Source organism: Dermacentor variabilis, chromosome 5, assembly GCF_050947875.1.
Source record: "Dermacentor variabilis isolate Ectoservices chromosome 5, ASM5094787v1, whole genome shotgun sequence".
Taxonomy (NCBI): domain Eukaryota; kingdom Metazoa; phylum Arthropoda; class Arachnida; order Ixodida; family Ixodidae; genus Dermacentor; species Dermacentor variabilis.
Window position 1 is genome coordinate 42,324,737 of NC_134572.1, and position 17,497 is coordinate 42,342,233.

At 49.3% G+C, this 17,497-nt stretch overlaps 1 protein-coding gene across 1 annotated transcript in view; it reads right to left on the minus strand.

The window, feature by feature from the left end:
- LOC142582475 (uncharacterized) overlaps positions 1-9,296 on the minus strand; it is a 112,377-nt gene extending 103,081 nt beyond the window's left edge. The window contains exon 1 of the mRNA XM_075692240.1: positions 7,992-9,296. The gene's annotated coding sequence lies outside the window, so the exon portion shown is untranslated. The remainder of the gene's footprint in view (positions 1-7,991) is intronic.
- Between the last annotated feature and the right edge of the window lie 8,201 nt (positions 9,297-17,497).

The following is a 17,497-nucleotide window of genomic DNA, read 5'->3' on the forward strand; positions in this document are numbered from 1 at the left end:
CGTTGCTCACCACACATCGAATATCGCGGAGGCAAAAGCCGACGATCGCATCTCTTATCCCGCGACTCACGCAAACCAATATCTTGCCTTAAAATATGATGAGTACCCGCACAACAGGGGCTTTACATGTGAGTTTATTCTTTACATTTTCCGGCTTCACTGGCCCTTCGTCATTACCTAGGCCCGGCGCCAAGCCTTCATCATCGCCAGTATCAGCCACTCGCTTTTACGGGATGATAATTGTTACTATAATCGAAGAAAAAATAATCCCCACATAATACGGCCCCTGTTATGACTGTGCTTTGACGCTCTGTGTACGAATGCGAAGAGACGGGGCGGGAGCGTAATCGACAAGCGACTTGATGCCGGGGCACAAGATCACCTGCGACGACTGCAAAAGGAGTCATTGTCTTCGACCTAAGACAAATTCATCGCTGCACAGCAGTCAAAGGCCCATCGATATTTCGGCGTTTGAGAGGACGTTATGTCCCCGCTGGAAAAAGTAATCATTGCTGCGGGCTCGTGCTGTTGGTGGTGCGGCGCTGTGACGGTCTAAAAGTGCTTTCTGGTGTTCTGGCTTTGAGAAAAATCACGTGTAATGAAGTGCGGCCATAATCACTGCAACGGGAATTGGACCACGCGCCAAAGCTGCGACAAAGATATATTCTTAAGGGGTGACCATTTTTCAATGTTATCGAAATTTCAAAGCTCGCCCGTGGCAGATAGCATAATTCTTGTTCTTGAGCTGGATTACTTGTAGAGGCGGACGTTGATATAGCCTGAGAAATCGGAACACACATTCAACAAATTACCGAAAATTCGCCAATTAACTTGTTAATTAATGAATTTACTGCACATATTGCGATTTACGAATTGTAGCCGGTTACACAATGATTTACACCTTAAGCTGACCTAAACCAATTTACGCCTTACACCTGCAAGGGTGTAAGGGATTGAGTCATGATAGACAGTAAAACCTTAAGGATGCTTCGAAGCACAGTGCTTTCTTTTGTTTGTTTTTCATTTTGGCAAATATTATGCAAGTAAAAGAATTCTGCGTCCTGCTGGTAAATGCACTGTTTATTCCTCACTTGCACGAACAGCAGACGAATGTGAAACGTTTCAGTCGGTGCATTACGTCATGTTATCCTGTAATATATTGTTCCGAACTTCTTACATATTTTTTTAAGTCCCTCGACAGTTGTAACGACGTTGCAGCAAATCTTGGCAAAACTTCAGCTACTTTGTCTCAGTTTAGTGACACGCTAAAAAAAAATGGCAACACTGTTCTTGCCCTTCGCAGGCTTTACATCATTCACTTACTTCACTATACCAATCGGCCAGAGCCCCCCCAGCTTCCTTTATAATTAATAAATGTCAGCTCATACGCATCTAGTGTTGTCAAGGGCACTCACTGAATTTCCATTGCACGCGCGAGCCAAGTAAGTATCAGTAGTCATTGTTTGCTTGCTTGTTTGCTGCCATCACACAAGCCGGACGTGGGACCTAAATGACCACCGCTCACTGCGGTAATTTTTCTCAAGAGCGGGCAAAACAAGGATTATTTTAGGGCAGGAGGAGGAGGTTTAGGCACGTGTCAAAAATCTCGGGCACACTACAGAAGTGCGCCTGTTAGGCCGCTTATGAGTCCCGGCTATTCCCACTCTGAAGATAAAGGTGTTATAGGAGCAGGGGGAGGGGGGTGTCGCAAAAGGAAGTAATCGCCGCTGATCCCCGAGGGTCGTGAGAACCCTTCCTCACTGGGGCGGCGTCGTTCGCTGCACGCCCGTCATTTGCGTCTATACCGGTAATGTACGCCGTAAGTGTGAGAAAGCACTCACGCTCATTGCGTACTCGGTGCCAGTCGTCCGCGGCGCAAGGTATCTGTTAGACACCCAGTGAGAAATGGCCTGCGTAGAGCAAGTGCGTGGCAAAAATGTGTGCGACACGCACGAACGACCACCTCCTGGTGCCCCGATTATCGATTTCAAGCCTAATCGTCCGGAGCGGAGCCGCGCAAAGGAGAACGGTCAACCCCGGCCAACACTGGACCAGCTGCCGTGAACTGACCGTTGCCGTCTGTGCTGATGTAGAACTCTCGCGGGACTTGCGCTGTGTGCTTCTATTTTCCTTCTCCTCTCATTTCGATTCGATGTAGCTACACGGTAACAAGGGTGGCAAAATTCACACACCTCTTTCCAGGTCGTGCAAGGCTGTTGTGTTCCTCACGCTGCTACATACGTGTGGTCCTGTACACCTCTGTATCGGTTAATTCACGTAAGAGTCGCCCTCAGATGAGGTGGTCAGTGCATGGGGTCACAGTGTGAGGATGTGACAAGCTCAATGCGACCAGTTGGACTCGGTACAACAAGCTGATGGCCCTCGCAGAACAAACCTAAGTACGCAGCAGCTCTATTTGCAAAAAAAAAAAAAAAGAAAGACGGAAAGCTTTAACGAAGCGTAATAATGTGACCAAGACATAACCAAACCACGTTATTTCGGATCGAACAATCGCCATCAGTCGCCTAAGTAATTGGGTAAATAACGCTGTACACTATGCAGTGCTCGGGAAGCATTACGAGCCGAAAACAGCGTGTTCTCTGTGGTACACGAGAGCTGGCTACACTGTGACGTTAAAGGGATCGACCACCACCCAGAAGGACGTGTCATAACATGTTGGCGGAAATGAAAAAGCCATAATTTGTAGCTACAGAATCGAACATACTGTTCGCGGTTTAAGTGGGAGTGAGTGAGTGAGAAAACTTCATTTCGAATCGGAACGATTCACATCCGGCGAGTTAGTGGGCTGGTGCACCCGCCGAGGTTACGGCCAAGAGTTCTTGCCTCTCGGCGGCTTCCTTGGCCCGCCACTGGACCGCCCAGAGTTGGTCTTCTAGGTTTGAGCTGAGCAGCGCGGCCTGCCATCGCGCGCGGAGGCGGTCGATGGAGGTTGCTCTCGCATTGTCCTGTATTATAGTTCCTGGCATTCCCATAGCATGTGTTGTAGCGTGGCTCTGGTGCCACACACTTTGCATCTATCTGTTGTGTATATTTCTGGATAAATAGCGTGCATTAGTATAGGGTTCTTGTAGGATGTGGTTTGTAGTTGTCGCCACTGGACAGCTTGCGATCATAATTTTAAATTGACACAGAAAGCCGCGAAAGACGGTTCGTCGCGAAGGTTTTGCGGCGAAACCGTGGTACTTGGGTTGTATTGTTGCTGTGTCACAGCAGATTACTGTGTGTAAGGGGGTTGTTATTAAGTGCAGCGTAAGTAGTGTTTAAATGCACATTCTATTTTATAGACGTTCAGGCTTTATTCTATGCGTATTATGATCTGAGAGAACTTGACGCTTACAAGCGGCGCCGCACGCACTAACGAGGGGAACGGCAAAACCGTGGCGTCCTTCACTGCATGGCGGCACACTTTAATATGTTTCGCGCGCTAGATAACATGGATTAGGTGCTCTCTCTCTTTCTCTCTTCTTCCCCTCATACAGGGTCGCCAGATCTGGTCAACATCCCCACCTTTCCATACAACCTTTTTTACTTCTCATTATCCACCCACGTGTGCTATACCTGCCGGGGACCTCGCAAATTTCGTCCACAGGGCCATGGAAAGCGAGGTCAACAAAGTTCCAGGAGAGCAGCGGATATGAGTAACACCGCTTGCACCTAAGAAATCACATCAGTTGTCTAGCTGGCTTAGGACTGCCAGAATTAGCTAGCCTGAAGGAAACGCAAACACCTGGAGGCGAATTCACAAACATTTTCTTTCGTAAAAGTGGTCTGCCATCAGCCGGCCCCTTTCGCTAATATTGTTCAACACCTTTATTGTCTGACATTCGTTCTTAAGACCAGCTTTAGCGTAATAACGTTTCTGTTAGTGTGAACCCACTACTACGGCGGGACGTTACTTAGCGCCTTTCTTTTAGGAGCGCCCGATGCTTGAAAACTTAATGCCGCGAATTAAGTATTTCGATGTGGAACGATGCAAGCGTCACGTATACTGAGGCGACGAATACCAGGTCGCCCACACGCGACTGTACCATTAGCTACTCGCGTAACATCGGGGCACGCTCCAACCGTGCACGGTAGACACGCAGGCGCTATCCACGCACGACTCGCGTGGCTTATAAAAAGAAAGTGCGCGAGGTGTTTTTTTCGCTCTCGTCGGGGAAGTGATTTCCATAATGTGCCCGGTTGTGGCACGTCGTGACCGAACGGCTCGCGGAAGGAAGCCGCCGCTGCAGGTTGCCGTTATACTCTGTATTCGCGCGGTGCAATAACGGCGGAAACGTCCCAGTCGTGCGGCAGCTGTTGTAGCGATCCCCGTGTCACGTGCTGCTCCCTCTGGTGTCATGCCGACGTGGGCCCTCGAAACCAGAGCTAACGGTTTCCGCAAGCGAATGGCCGAACATAAATCACTTTGACAAGAAGCGGGTGACCGTTCATAAGGTGTCGTCACGACGCGGTTTTGAGCAGGAAAAGTGGATCATCGTAAAGTGTCTAAAACAGGCATACTGGAACGATTCCTTTCGCTCGATTCTATTCTCCTCTTATCACCGATCGCTCGAGACTGGTCGATACTGGCGATAACGCAGGCGCGGCGCCGTTTGCATCGCTCACGAAGCGCGAAAAAGGAAAGAACTGTAATTGAACTAACACATTTGTTTTATTACTTTATTTTTATTCCTGAGTCTTCTTGTACTTCAAAAAGCGGGTTATGGAAATTACTCACCCTTGTGGCGCAGTGCATGGTTACGGCGTTGCGCTACCAAGCCCGATGGCGCGGGCTCGAATCCCGGCCGCGGCGGTCGCATTTCGATTGGGGCGAAATGAAAGAACGCCCCTGTGCCCTGCAGTGGGTGCACGTCAAAGAACCCCAGGTGGTCAAGAAGAATCCGGAGTCCCTCACTACGGCATGCCTCATAATCAAACCGTGGTTTCGGCACGTAAAACCCCAGAATTTAATTTTGTCGTATGGAAATCGGGTATGGATGTAAAAAAACAACACATAGGAATCCTGCTTCCATAATCACAGAGCTTTTTTTTTATCAGTGTTGCGTGGGATTATCTGGCCCCTTCGCTGTTCTATTATCTCATTCATTATCGCACTACTGGCCTCCACGAGTTCTTCAAAAGCTCTCATGTGCGAACGACTTTGTCAGTCCTGCTCTTGTCTCGATGAGTGGGAAGAAAAAGAGTGATACATTTTCGCTGTAAGAGCTGACAAACATGCCTTTCCACTTATCATTTTATTCTGGTGATATACATGGCTGGCGTTCAACGTGCAGGCAGGCAAAATAAGGCAACGTTCAAGCTTTCAAGAGTCGATCGAAGAAAGCAAGAAATTGCGCAGATATAGAAGTGTTGGCTGTTTGTTTGTTTGTTTCTTTTTTATTTTTTGCGGGAGGTCACTTTCTGGCTTCAGATGCCACGTCATTTTCTCGTTAAAACTCCTTTTTTTTACTTTTAAAACTGAGGAGTACCGAATTTTTTAAAGAGGCGCATGAAGGCAAACGCTGACGAAGCGTGCTGGCCATCGCCTCTTAATTTAATAACAAATCTGCCTATTAGCACACAAAACTACGCACACCTGCCCTAATCTGCGGAACGACGTGCGAAAATCGGTCAAAGAAGTCGAGGCGGCGTTATTGATGGATCAATTTCGCGGGTATCTCCCGAGTGCGCATCGATTGTCTGAGAACAGTGAAAGTGAATGTGCCGAAAGGAAAGACACACCACGCGCCAGCGTATAGTTCTTTATGTCGGCCATACAGCTCTAGCGTGCCCGGGCAGGATGTATGTAACTACGTGCTCGGAGGCATCGCGTTGTACTACACCTTACGTCACACCAAGTGAAAGCGTTCAAGAAAGTGATCGATCGAGTATACGGTCCCCGTGTCCTTCGCTGCACGCGGCGCGTTGCGCATATTGCGCGCAGGTAATGTCTTACACATATGTTGTCGCAGGACGACTCCTCGAGAATATTTCCTCACGACTCGCTCCTGTAGGGAGGCCAACGCTTCCTCGATTGGCGACCAAAGCACGTCTTCCTTCCGCTCCCATGCAGCGTTCGCTTATCATCGTGTCCCTGCGGGGCGCCCGGCGTATCGTGTATACTTTCTAAACAGCCCTCTGTAATTGAAGCCTCTGGCCGGCGCTGCAGCTTCGAGAGGAGCAGGTGTGCAGCGTGGGAACGTTCTTTTTTTTATCCTGTATTCAGAATGCGCCTGTTGCTTGCCAAGAGACAGTCATGCGGCGGCAATTGAGCGGAACCAATTTCAGATATAGTTTCGTGGCATCACTTAGTATCGCACGCGAAACTCAGAGCTTCTGGCTTAGGTCGTGGTTAATACACTTTACAGTTCATAGTGACGGCCCCGAATGAAGAAACTTCATTCAGATCTCATTCATGTATTCTGGGCTGCAGCCTCGCCGTCGCGTTCACTGTCTTTTTTTCTAGTCAGAGCATCGTATACCGACACGAAAACCTTGACAACCAACAGGCTTTTTACCGATCCTTTGCAGACGTTAACACGGGGTCACCAGAGAAAACACAGAATTGAGATTAATATTTTTGTAATAGGCATACTATCACGGATGTATCCAGTTATAGGCTAACTATTCGGACACCAATGTGTCAGACGTGTCAGGCTTCTCTTGCGCTGATATAAGCGCTTTGGATGAAAGGTTGTCCCGTGTCAACGCGCCGCTGTTTGCAAACGAAAACGGAATATGTTGCTGTTGGACCTCCATCTACCAAATATTGCTACGATTTCACTAACTTTGAAAGTACCAAACACCATCTGGCGAATGCACGTAAATGGGCAAACCCAAACATTGTATTCATACTTCTAGCGGTGCCTTTGTGACTGCCCATAGCATTAATTCTTTACACAGCGAATAAAAATTATTCGCGCAATCTCTGCAACTTCTTTGAGCCGATCGAGAGCGCTAGATGAAGTCTCCAGTCCCTATTCGATTTGTCAAAGGGCCGTTGAGACCTGGCAAAAGTTCAGCGTTGCACACACCGGCATTTTCGCAGAAACTGTAAGCGTTTGGCTTCGGCGGCCCGCGTCAACGTAATTTACAAACTAGCTTAAGTCTTATTAGATGACTGTCCTCCGTATTGATCAGGAAAGTTTAGAACCATTTTTAGTTCGTTTCGTGACGATTTCACTTAACTGATTGTCTGTTTTTATTCTTTCGTGGTCTGTTTTCTGAGCGGGAGGCCCCAAGGCACCCCATTCATCAAACACACACACACACACACACACACACACACACACACACACACACACACACACACACACACACACACACACACACACACACACACATATATATATATATATATATATATATATATATATATATATATATATATATATATATATATATATAACCGTGTGTGTGTGCGTATGTATATAGTACGTTGCATTATTGTTTTTTACTCTCCTAATTCGATTTGCGCCGTTATCCATGATTAGTAGGAGGCCCTCGCCATTGATTGTCTAACCTATATAGAGGCACATCATCTAGAAATAGCTATTTTGATCCACTGCATTCGCTTGTGGGCATTATGCCCATCGCAGCTTAAGAATGTTGACTTTAATAAGAAGAGGGCTGTTTCCAAGCCGACATTTGTAGCCGAAATAGAGGTATGCGGTTGACGGGATAGAGAAAAGCTTTGCTGCCAGAAAGAACAGCTTCGAAAGTAAACAAGTAAACATCGGGTTTGATGAAATTACTTCTGCGGAGTGCTACTTCTTTCCTTCGGCTCGTAGAGCGGAGGTGCCTGTTACCTTTACGCGGCAGATGTTTCTCGCAACGCCAGATGGAACAGCGCGCACGCACGCCGTGTGGAATTCGCCAGGAAAAAAGCAATAAAATAAAATAAAAGAGTGTGGCAGGTGAAAACGAGCACGTGTGCCCTCGCACCAACTTAGGCGATAGCTTATCCCAAAGACATAGTAGGTACTTACCTCCTGTGGCCAAGCGTTTGTGGAAGTCCATGATATCACATGCTCACTGCAGTCACCGTGCAACGCACCAAGGTTTGCACATATACATGCGCTCTCTGTCGTGTCTTCTGCGTTCAAGTTGTGCTTTTGTCTTGAGGGCAGTCACAGTCTGGCTCTAAGGAAAGAAGCTATTTAGCCGCTAAACAGAGTCCTTTAGCTTTGACGTCACACAACTATTTCCTTGGATTTCTTCAGGGGCAGAATTGCATTCGCCAACTTCTCAGAAATGAATTTTCGTTTTCCAGCACTCAGTCCCGCCGAAGCTAAGGTTGAGGAAACAGATTCAACGACAATGGGATCCTTTCTTCTAGGCTCTTTGAGGATGTTTGGATCAGACTGCTAATCGCTGCACTGGGTGGAAGGAAAGACGATGCACAAGCACAAGTTTTTTTTTTTCTTTCCCCGGTTGTGAACGTCAGAGGTACGGTTGCGTCACTGTGGTCGGGCATGAAAATAACAAATGTAACTCCCGTCGCACACGACTATGGCCCTCAGCACGCACGTTGTCCAGAACCTGATGGAGAGTGCAAGAGCGGAAAACTGTTCCAATTTTGACCCGTACACCATGAAAGAGCCTCGAAACAGACGCTGCGGTATCACATGCTGCTATCACGGGACCGGTGACGAGGCTGCGAATGTTCTACTCCGACTGTGTGCAAGTTCTCACTGTTCAAATAGGCGCTGAAGGTCTTCGTGAAGGTTCCTTTCTCGCCAGAGGAGGCGATCTCAACTTTTTTCGCTGTTAGCGTCCAAGAAACTCGACAAAGCTTCCGCACACACAACACCATGCGCAGCTGCATCCAATGTCTTCGTCACTCGACCAAGTACGTCGCTCCAGGACGATTTCGCCGTTCACGCTGCGACGCTCTCACACTTCTTTCCAGGGGAATCACTCGCTTCGCCGCGCCTCGTGGTCGGTCCCTCGTTGGTCGGTCGGTCGCGCTGTCCGGCACTTGCTATATCGGTCACTGTCGTTCACCGCGTTGCTCGGGCGACAAGTTCCAAGCGTTCCGGCGGCGCCGCCGCCGCTTTCTGCAGCCGCAAGCCCGTATACGTACGGCGTTCTCACGATTCGCACGTGATTCTCCAGCCGCTGGCGCTTCCTTTGAGAAGGGCAGGCAGCCAACGAGCCGTCCAGCGACCAGGAGGAGAGACACACACCTCCTCCGATGGAGGACGATGATGAGGAGGAAGAACGTTTGTGTGGGAGAGGGTGAGAGCCACGAGCTCTCGCCGCCAGCCACTCGCTTAAGGAAACGTCTCCGCGTGGCCGATGTGACGCAGCTACCATGCCGTGCGCGCTGCGTGTCCACTCTGCCAGGCGCTGCGCCACCCGCGAGCACCGCGTCGGCCGCAGCTCTTTTGTTGCTCCTCCTCCTCGCTCTCTTGTTCTTTCTGCGCCCCTCTCTCTCTCGAGTGGCTGCGTCGTCCACCTGCTCCTCCCCGTGCCTACAGGCCGAGCAGACTGTTTCTTTTTCTTTGCGTTGTCGTAGGTGTGAGGGAATCTTTGCAAGACGTTCATTAGCACCCGAATTCCCCTCTCGCCCATCGCCACACGCACAAGGACACACGCAGACGCCCCCCCCCCCCCCTCACCGACACACATGCACGCACGCACACATACACGCACACATACACAAACACACACGACATACGCGCGCGCCATACAACATTGACCGCTTGACGTCCATATGTAAATTTTCTTTGTAGCTTTGGGCAACTGAGACTTCTTTCTCCGTTCCTCCTCCTCTTTCTTCATCTTTCGCTTTGTGGGGCCTTAATATTTGCTTTCCCATTTGTGGCGCTCACCAGCAGAGCGAACGAAAGTGCCATGGAGGATGTGCTGAGAGAACCGGCTAGCCGCAGACGCGAAGCATCGGAATTAAGAATGCAAGAGACGTTAAGACTTCATTTCCATTGTGGAGGAACCGGAAAAAGAGGGAGGGAGTATGTGGCTAATGAGTGGCGTAGTTCAGCCGGCCTCTTGAACACACATGCGGTGGGCAGTGGAACTTGTACATTCTGTGAGAATAAAAGAAAATGAATGACGTGCCTTTGAAGTTTTATATTACCTTGTCCTTATCCCCTATTAGACATCGAAGCGATGAAATGCAAAGCACGTTTCCCAATTCGATTTGTGAAAGTACAATTTTTCGAGATAAACAGCTTTACGACACTTCCTGAATATTGAACAGTAAACAGTGTGTATATAATCCTTACCTTTGCAGTTCGTGCAGATGAGACAAGTGTTGTTGAACCTAACGCCAGGCGAGTGCTCGACTTCAGTAGCCCCGTTCCGCGCTAATGTACAGTTGTGCTGTGGCTCTGCTGTACTCGAGTTGATCCTCACGTAGCGAAAGCAAGTTTTTGTTTCTCCTTCACACAAACACGCTTTCCCTCGGCTAGCAGATCCTAACGAAGACATGGTATTAACAGAATCCGTGAGACTGAAAGGACGGTAAACCTAATGAAGTGACAAGGTCGAAAAGGAGAAGAGACATCGAGCAAGAATCACGGGAAGAAAAGGCAGCGGCGAAATTAAGAGTCGTGCGTCCATCACACCGAAGCTCCAGGGCGAAGCTAAGCCCGTCGAATGTTTTGTTAAAGCTCCGCAGTGTTAGAAGACAAAAATCAGAAGCGAAAAAAATAAAGAAGCTGTGCGCATCAGAATAGGCGGGGTCATCGCGGGGTGGGCAGGACAAGGCCATAATTAGGGCACCTGTCGCGGATCCCCCCAGCGAGTGTGTCCCCCCCTCCCCCCTCCACTCCTTCCCCATCCGAGGAACAGCGATTAAGGCTGGGCCCGAGCGCGCTACAGGTGCGGCCCCTGCGGCAGGCACAGGGGCGATGCTATGACGGCGGGGGCATCTCTTCCGATGCCCCCCGATGTAGCGTGTTCGTGCGGAGATGGGGGTCTGAGGACGAGGGGGTCCGGCCACCTCCTTCCGAGTGGGGAACAGTGGGGGTCTCTTGAAGAGCGAAACGCGCGCCCTAATTGCCGGTAAGCACGAAGCACGCACGCAGCGATAAAGCGCTCTCCGAGCTGAGCCTTCGAGGCTATAGCACGTGTGTGTGTGTGCATACATGCACGAAAACGACGCCACGCTCAGCATTCGCGCATGCATGCGGCAACGTGGCTCGCGAGAGTCTTTCAGCTATCCCCTGTGGAAAGGACCGCCACACTTTTCCGTGCAATGGCCCTCCCATGCATGCTTGCACTATGCTGCTCCCTTGTCTCTGTCCGGGCTCCCTGTTTATACGCATACGTGTACAAGTGTTCCAGAGAGCTGCAGTAACGCTTTTGCAGCGTGTGTGTCCAATGGTACGGAACTCATTTTTTCACGCCGCCGACGTGCCGGTAGGGTTGATCCTCTTGGTCTTGGCTGCGGTGTTTGTTTGCGCGTGTTCAGGAAGCCGCGCTACCTCCTGCGTATCCGAGCCTGCAGTGTTGCAGGAGCGCTCAGTGCGGGCCGCCAGGCCATGGAAACGCCCGCTGACGGGCGCGCCAGGTGCGGCGGTGGTTCTTTTTTTTTTTTTTTTTTACGAGATTATTGTGTCTACCGAAACAGGAGTCGGAACCCACCGCGTAGCAAACTGACTGGCATGCGCTCGCCGGACGTTGTTCTGTGATACACAGGATTACTTCACGCAGTGTTACGACGTGGGTATAGCTTCAGAGCAGCGTTGTAACCGGAGTCACACATTTTAAGAGTGAAAAATGAAAACAAAAAGTAATTAACCGGAAACCTCTATCACTTTGCGATGACTGATATAGCTATATATAACTGCATGTACCACCTGATCAGTATCCTTCTTTAATTGAAAACTCGTGCCGCTTAGACTAACCGGGTTATCTGATCGGTAATGTGCTTCTCTTAGCTCTTGTTTGCCCTACGACGACGTTCCCCCTTGGCCCTGTTTATTTTTCCCTTCCGAACCCTCTTTCGCTTCGGGACTTCCTAACGAGAGTAGCGCTTTCGCCCAGCGGGGGCTGTTCTCGAGGTGTTGCCCTTGAAAAGATGACAGCCAAAAGCCGACATCTCTTCATCGTGGCTCAAGCATTCAGACCCCACAGCGCTCTAGAGTATGTACAGGAATGTTCCGGTAAGGGGTATCCCAACGGTATGCTCTAGGTATAGTCGCCCGGAAAACGCGTCGTGCCACTCCTCCTCTGTCGTCAGGAGAGCTATCGTTGGTTTCGCTGCTACTTACATATTTCATTTGGAAAGTCCCCTGCGATATTTCATTTCTCTCTCTCTCTCCCTCTCTCTCTCTCACACACACACACACTATATATATATATATATATATATATATATATATATATATATATATATATATATATATATATATATATATATATATATATATATATAAATTTTTCCGGTTAATTAAAGGAGTTTCTGACTTTTAAGCTTCTGCGTAAGTGATAATCTGAGACCTCGCAACGCTAGAAGAAGTACCAGCAAGTCACAAGGCACCCTAAATAATTTACTTTAATAGCTTTTCTACGAGCCAGTGCCCGCATTACGAAACAATTCTTAAGCTACAAATGTTCGTAAAAGAAAATTTCAGCCGATTCTGTCGCTGGACATCAGTCAAAGGGTCCGCACAATGGCAAGGAGCCTTTACGAACGAGGGGCTTTGTAAGTTCGGTCCAAGTTTTGGTTTCGTTTCCCATGGAGGTGTGCGTGTCGTTAGGTCATGAAACAGGAGGCATGGACACTTCGGAGTAGAACATTATGTCGTTATGGCACTTGCTTTGGCTCGTTGGTTCGTCTGGTACGCTGCTACTCACTGCGCCTGCCACAACTGTGATCACTGCGTGAATGGAGTCACTGATTTTCAAGAGCTTTAGGTTACCACTGCCATAATAATGAAGCACTGCGACGCCGCTAAGGATCACACTAGGACAGAGCTGCGCTGCTTAAACTGGCTTCACACGGCGGGACGGATCGCCAATTAAGTTCGTGGACGAGCAAAGAGGTGGCCCGCGGCCGCCCAATTACAGAAGGGCGACGCAGACGACCTGCTAGCGCCGAGATTCAATGCACTTGAGTCACGTGACGCTTTTCTGCAGGCTAAATCAGTGATCCATCGGCTCGTGAGAATCCAGCTTTACGTGAGTTGTTTTAGTGGTCACGCAGTAGCACTATAAGTTCTCACCTGATTTCGTTGGCGAGAAATTCGTGACTGCCACGTTTTAGAAAGTCGAGGGTCTATGTTACTCGGTAGAAATTGCAACCTTTCATTGTGTGATCGCGTGTAGAACGAGAACGTGCGCCAAATGGGCACCCGTGCGAGAAAATTGGTTTCCAAATGTACGGCCTCGCATGGTTATCTTATTTTTCACTTATGCTTTGTTCGGAATTTTATTGGGCGCAGATAAAAGGTGCCACAATCATTATTTTTTTATCTACTGCCGCTCGTTTCGCGATGTCGTCAGACGCGTGTCCGAGGCGAATGCCCTCAGCGTCTAAACAAGTGCACGGCAGTCGCAGCGGATGGCCCTTGAGTTCTGCGCGTAGCGCGAAGGTAAAGAGGCGGCGCCTTATCGGTGACTCCGCACGCGACAACGACGGGCGAAGAGCGTTTTCGCAACCGCGACCCACGCGACCGCTGAAGAGACGGCGGATGTGGTCGTGTCCGCTTCGCTGGCCGCCCACAATGAATTTACGGGTTGGGGCAACGCGAATAACGCACTCGCTCTCTGTCGCCGTTCTTCTTCCTCTTCTTCAACATTCGTTACTTTTCTTTCAAAGTACACGAGATTCAGGTGTGGGGGGAGGGGGCGCAGGGGGCGTGAATCAAAGCAATATTGGGCGGCCGCTGCCTTCTGGGCACAGCCTTCACCGCGAAGAGGAACTTCGCCACATGCACACCACTGCGTGTGCTTGCCTCCGTGCATTCATGCCGCCACTTTCGGAGCTGGGTGCCGCGTGATCGCGAGACTCCTTGACTGATGTGTCGGCGTCGTACAGCCTGCGAGAAACTTCGCGATTAATGCAACGCTCCGGATCGACTTTAACCATGTGCCGCACTTTGGGCGTGCAGTTTAAATGCTTAAGCTTTAAATGGTCATCGCTTGAAGAAAATTTCAGCCGTGGTTGTAACGGTGCCATTGCGAGAACTGAAATAATTGCCGCTACACCACGCAGCAGATGCATTGAAAGTTTATCCCATGTTGTTGCCCATTTACTTAGTTTCGATAATGTTGAGGGCCATATATACTGGACAAAGTAGGAATGAATGCCAACCAACACACGAGAAAAATGAGTTCGCTAGTACAAACGATCAAAGAGCCCGGGAACAAGTATAAAAGACACGTATCCAACAAATTAACAGCGGCGACGAAAAAAATTCCTTCCTACAATCGCCGAAGAATGGAACTGTCTTCCCGCATCTGCCGTTCTTGAGCGTGGTCCAGCTAAACTTAGGAGTCTTTAACATCATATTTTGTTTGATCGTTTATGTAAGACGCTGTTTGATTAATGATTATAATGTCCAGCACGTTCTCTATTGTCGGTTTGATACTGCTGTTATATATGCTTACATTGTCGGGTAAAATCATTGTAATTTAGTTCTTTACTGCGTAGCCTTTGTATCTAATTGTCTCATTGACTGTCAATACGTTAATTACTTTAATTACTGCTAATCATCGTTTTTGTTTGATATATTTTTCTAGTTTCTTTTTTCCATTTGTTGCTCCTCCTCCTTTATATATTGGCAGTTTCTGTTTGCTTTAATTTCCCGCTACTGCTGTTATCAGCGATACAAATTTTGTGCTATGTCGTTCTCGCCTTGTACTTATTTGTTCGCAAAACGGCTGCCGTTCTGTTAATTATTGTATTAGCTTTATAACATGTCTCTTTTGTTATTTCTCGCCCCTCCCCCTTTATGTGATGCCCTGTAGAGAGCCCTCCAGGGCAAAATAAGTGAGGATGATCACGGCTGTGATGGTGATAATGATGACGATTATGGTGATAACTGGGACAGACGAAAGGCAAGGTTACAATACTAACACCTATTTGGCTTAGATAAGTGAACATTCTTTATGAAAAACTGACAAAGGTAGCGCATTAAATTCCACAACTGTCCTTAGAAGAAGCTGCGTATTTTCAGTACGCGAGCTTGCAACGCTGAATGAGTCAACAATAACCCCTCATTGCTCTCAGCCCTGGTGTGACCTGGCGTTTAAAAGTGCCACCTGAGTGGCACTTTGAACATTATTTAGCCTGTCTCCAGCGCTCCAGCAAAGGCGCGCTGTAGACTCTGTCATCTCTCCCCGTCCAATGTATATATAGGCTGCTTTCTGTGCTCTGGTCGGCGTACTAATGTGGCAGTGTAGAGAATGGTATACAGCTGGGGTCAGCTAGTCACGATTTCGATCACGCGAGCGCAAGCGTCAGTGCGTGCGATGTTCTTTCGCCCCAGCGCGTCACTTGGTCAGCCTCGAACGTAATCTCGAGCGCCGTGTCCAGCACCAGAGCGTGCCTCGTAGTTTTCGTTATAGTGAGACAGTATAGTTCAACCGAGTGCAGTTGTCGCGGTGGTGGCTATCCTTATGTTACAGCAGCGAGCGGAATGCGGAGACAGACACGAGAAGACGAAGCCGCGCCCTTTTGGATGATCGCTTTCTCACCTTGCATGTTTTGCACGGTGCTTATTGAAGCATTCTCTTCTTGTAGGCGCGTCACCTTGATGACCGTAACATACGCGTAACCACAGTTCTTCGCGCCGTAGCGTAAAGCCAGCTGAGGTCATCGCCGCGCAAGCAGCCGGATTGTGAGCATAGTCCGGCCCCACCCACGCGGGGTCCGACCAGCACTTTAATAGCCGCTTCCAGGCGTCCCTTCTCATGTGCCGTCTGTCGGAATTATTACCGTGCAATACTGATTGAAGCGGGGCACGATGTGTAGCGCCATTTTAATGTATCATTTACATTTCAAGCCTACGCATTTAACTATTGTCAACTGACACCGGCACCGATATAGATCGTAAACCAAAGACCAACAGCGGCTGTGATCTCATCTTATCAACGGAGACCCGTTATCCTCGTTGGGGCAACGCGGCTGCGAATCACAAGGTACTGCACGGAACCGTTGAAGAACGAGAAAATAGAGAGTCCGTGCTTAGTGCAGGGTGTGTCGTCGTCGCCGGTCCCCGATGGCCGCTCGCGCCGCTTATATAAAGAGACCGGAACAAAGGAAACTACCGCAGAGTGTTCGTGCAGCCGCGGCCGCCGACAGCTCCCGGGAGGGGCGTGAAGGCGCTTTTTGTCTTCGGTCAAGGCTGCACGCACGCACACGTGCCTCTGAAACTCGGCAGGTCAAAACGTAAGAAATAATAACGAAAAGCAGACATTTCACCCAAAAGAAAAGGGAAAGAAAAGGCCATTCCGGACGAAATCGGCCGGCAGAACGTTACCGCGGAGGTGTCGTGATGCCGTAGTCTTGCGGCGACTGTGGTGAGGGCCCGGCTTCAGCGAGCTGCTGATGCTGATGCCTGCAGCTGCTGAAGTCCCTTTAATGCTCTCTCTGCGCGGACTATATGACCATTCGAGAGGGCGGTAACCAAGCTGCGACGCACCTTGGAGTCGATGTGCGACGGGAAGGCCGCTGCAGAGAGTATGGCTTTTGATTTCTCTTTTGCTCTTTCTGGTCGTAGATTCAAGCGGCCTTTGTAAGGTTTGCAGTTTAGCTCCTGTCCACCGTCCTCTTTCTTTTACTGTCTCTCCTGCGCTGTCTGGGCGCGCTATTGTCCGCCGTGCCTAAATGGAAGCGTATGTGCTCGATGGAGGCGGTTGTCGCGACGGTCGTTTCGAGTGGGGAGCATCGACAGAAGCCCGCGGTCGAAAGTAAAATGCAAGATGATGTGGTGGGACGCAGCGTGCGACGGTTTTGGTTTATGTATACGAGTGTACACTCGTGCGCATGTGGATGGTGGGTGCTATGTGGGCATCGTTTTGTGCTCGATTACTCTGGCTGCATCTGCGGCAGGTGTGTCGACACCGGGGCTCTTTTGTCTTTGGCTTCAGTGCTTTGTATCTGACTTCTGACGACGACAAGCTGGGGCGAACGTTTCAGGAGGTGGTTAGAAAACGACGCAGACTTGGCGAATAGGATGCCACTTGTGTTGGGCACCACAGACAGTGCAAGGCGCTTTCACGGAACTCGTAAAGTGGACGCTCAATTTGTATTTCCTTTTCGCGGCTTCAGCTGGCTGCAAACGGAAGGCAAAAAGAAGCCAAACCAAGTGTCTCATGACAGAGCAAGAAGAAATTGCAGTTTTATGACGCTGTTGTAGGTTGTTATTTCAGGTGTAGAAGAGGAAGCGTGATGTGAACTGCTGTTAGTCTCCCTTTCACTCACTCACATGCACAAACATACGCCTGCACGCAGACCCATGAACTAGATAACCATCACCGTCACGGGCGAAGGAATGAACACTCCTGACTCCCTGATAGA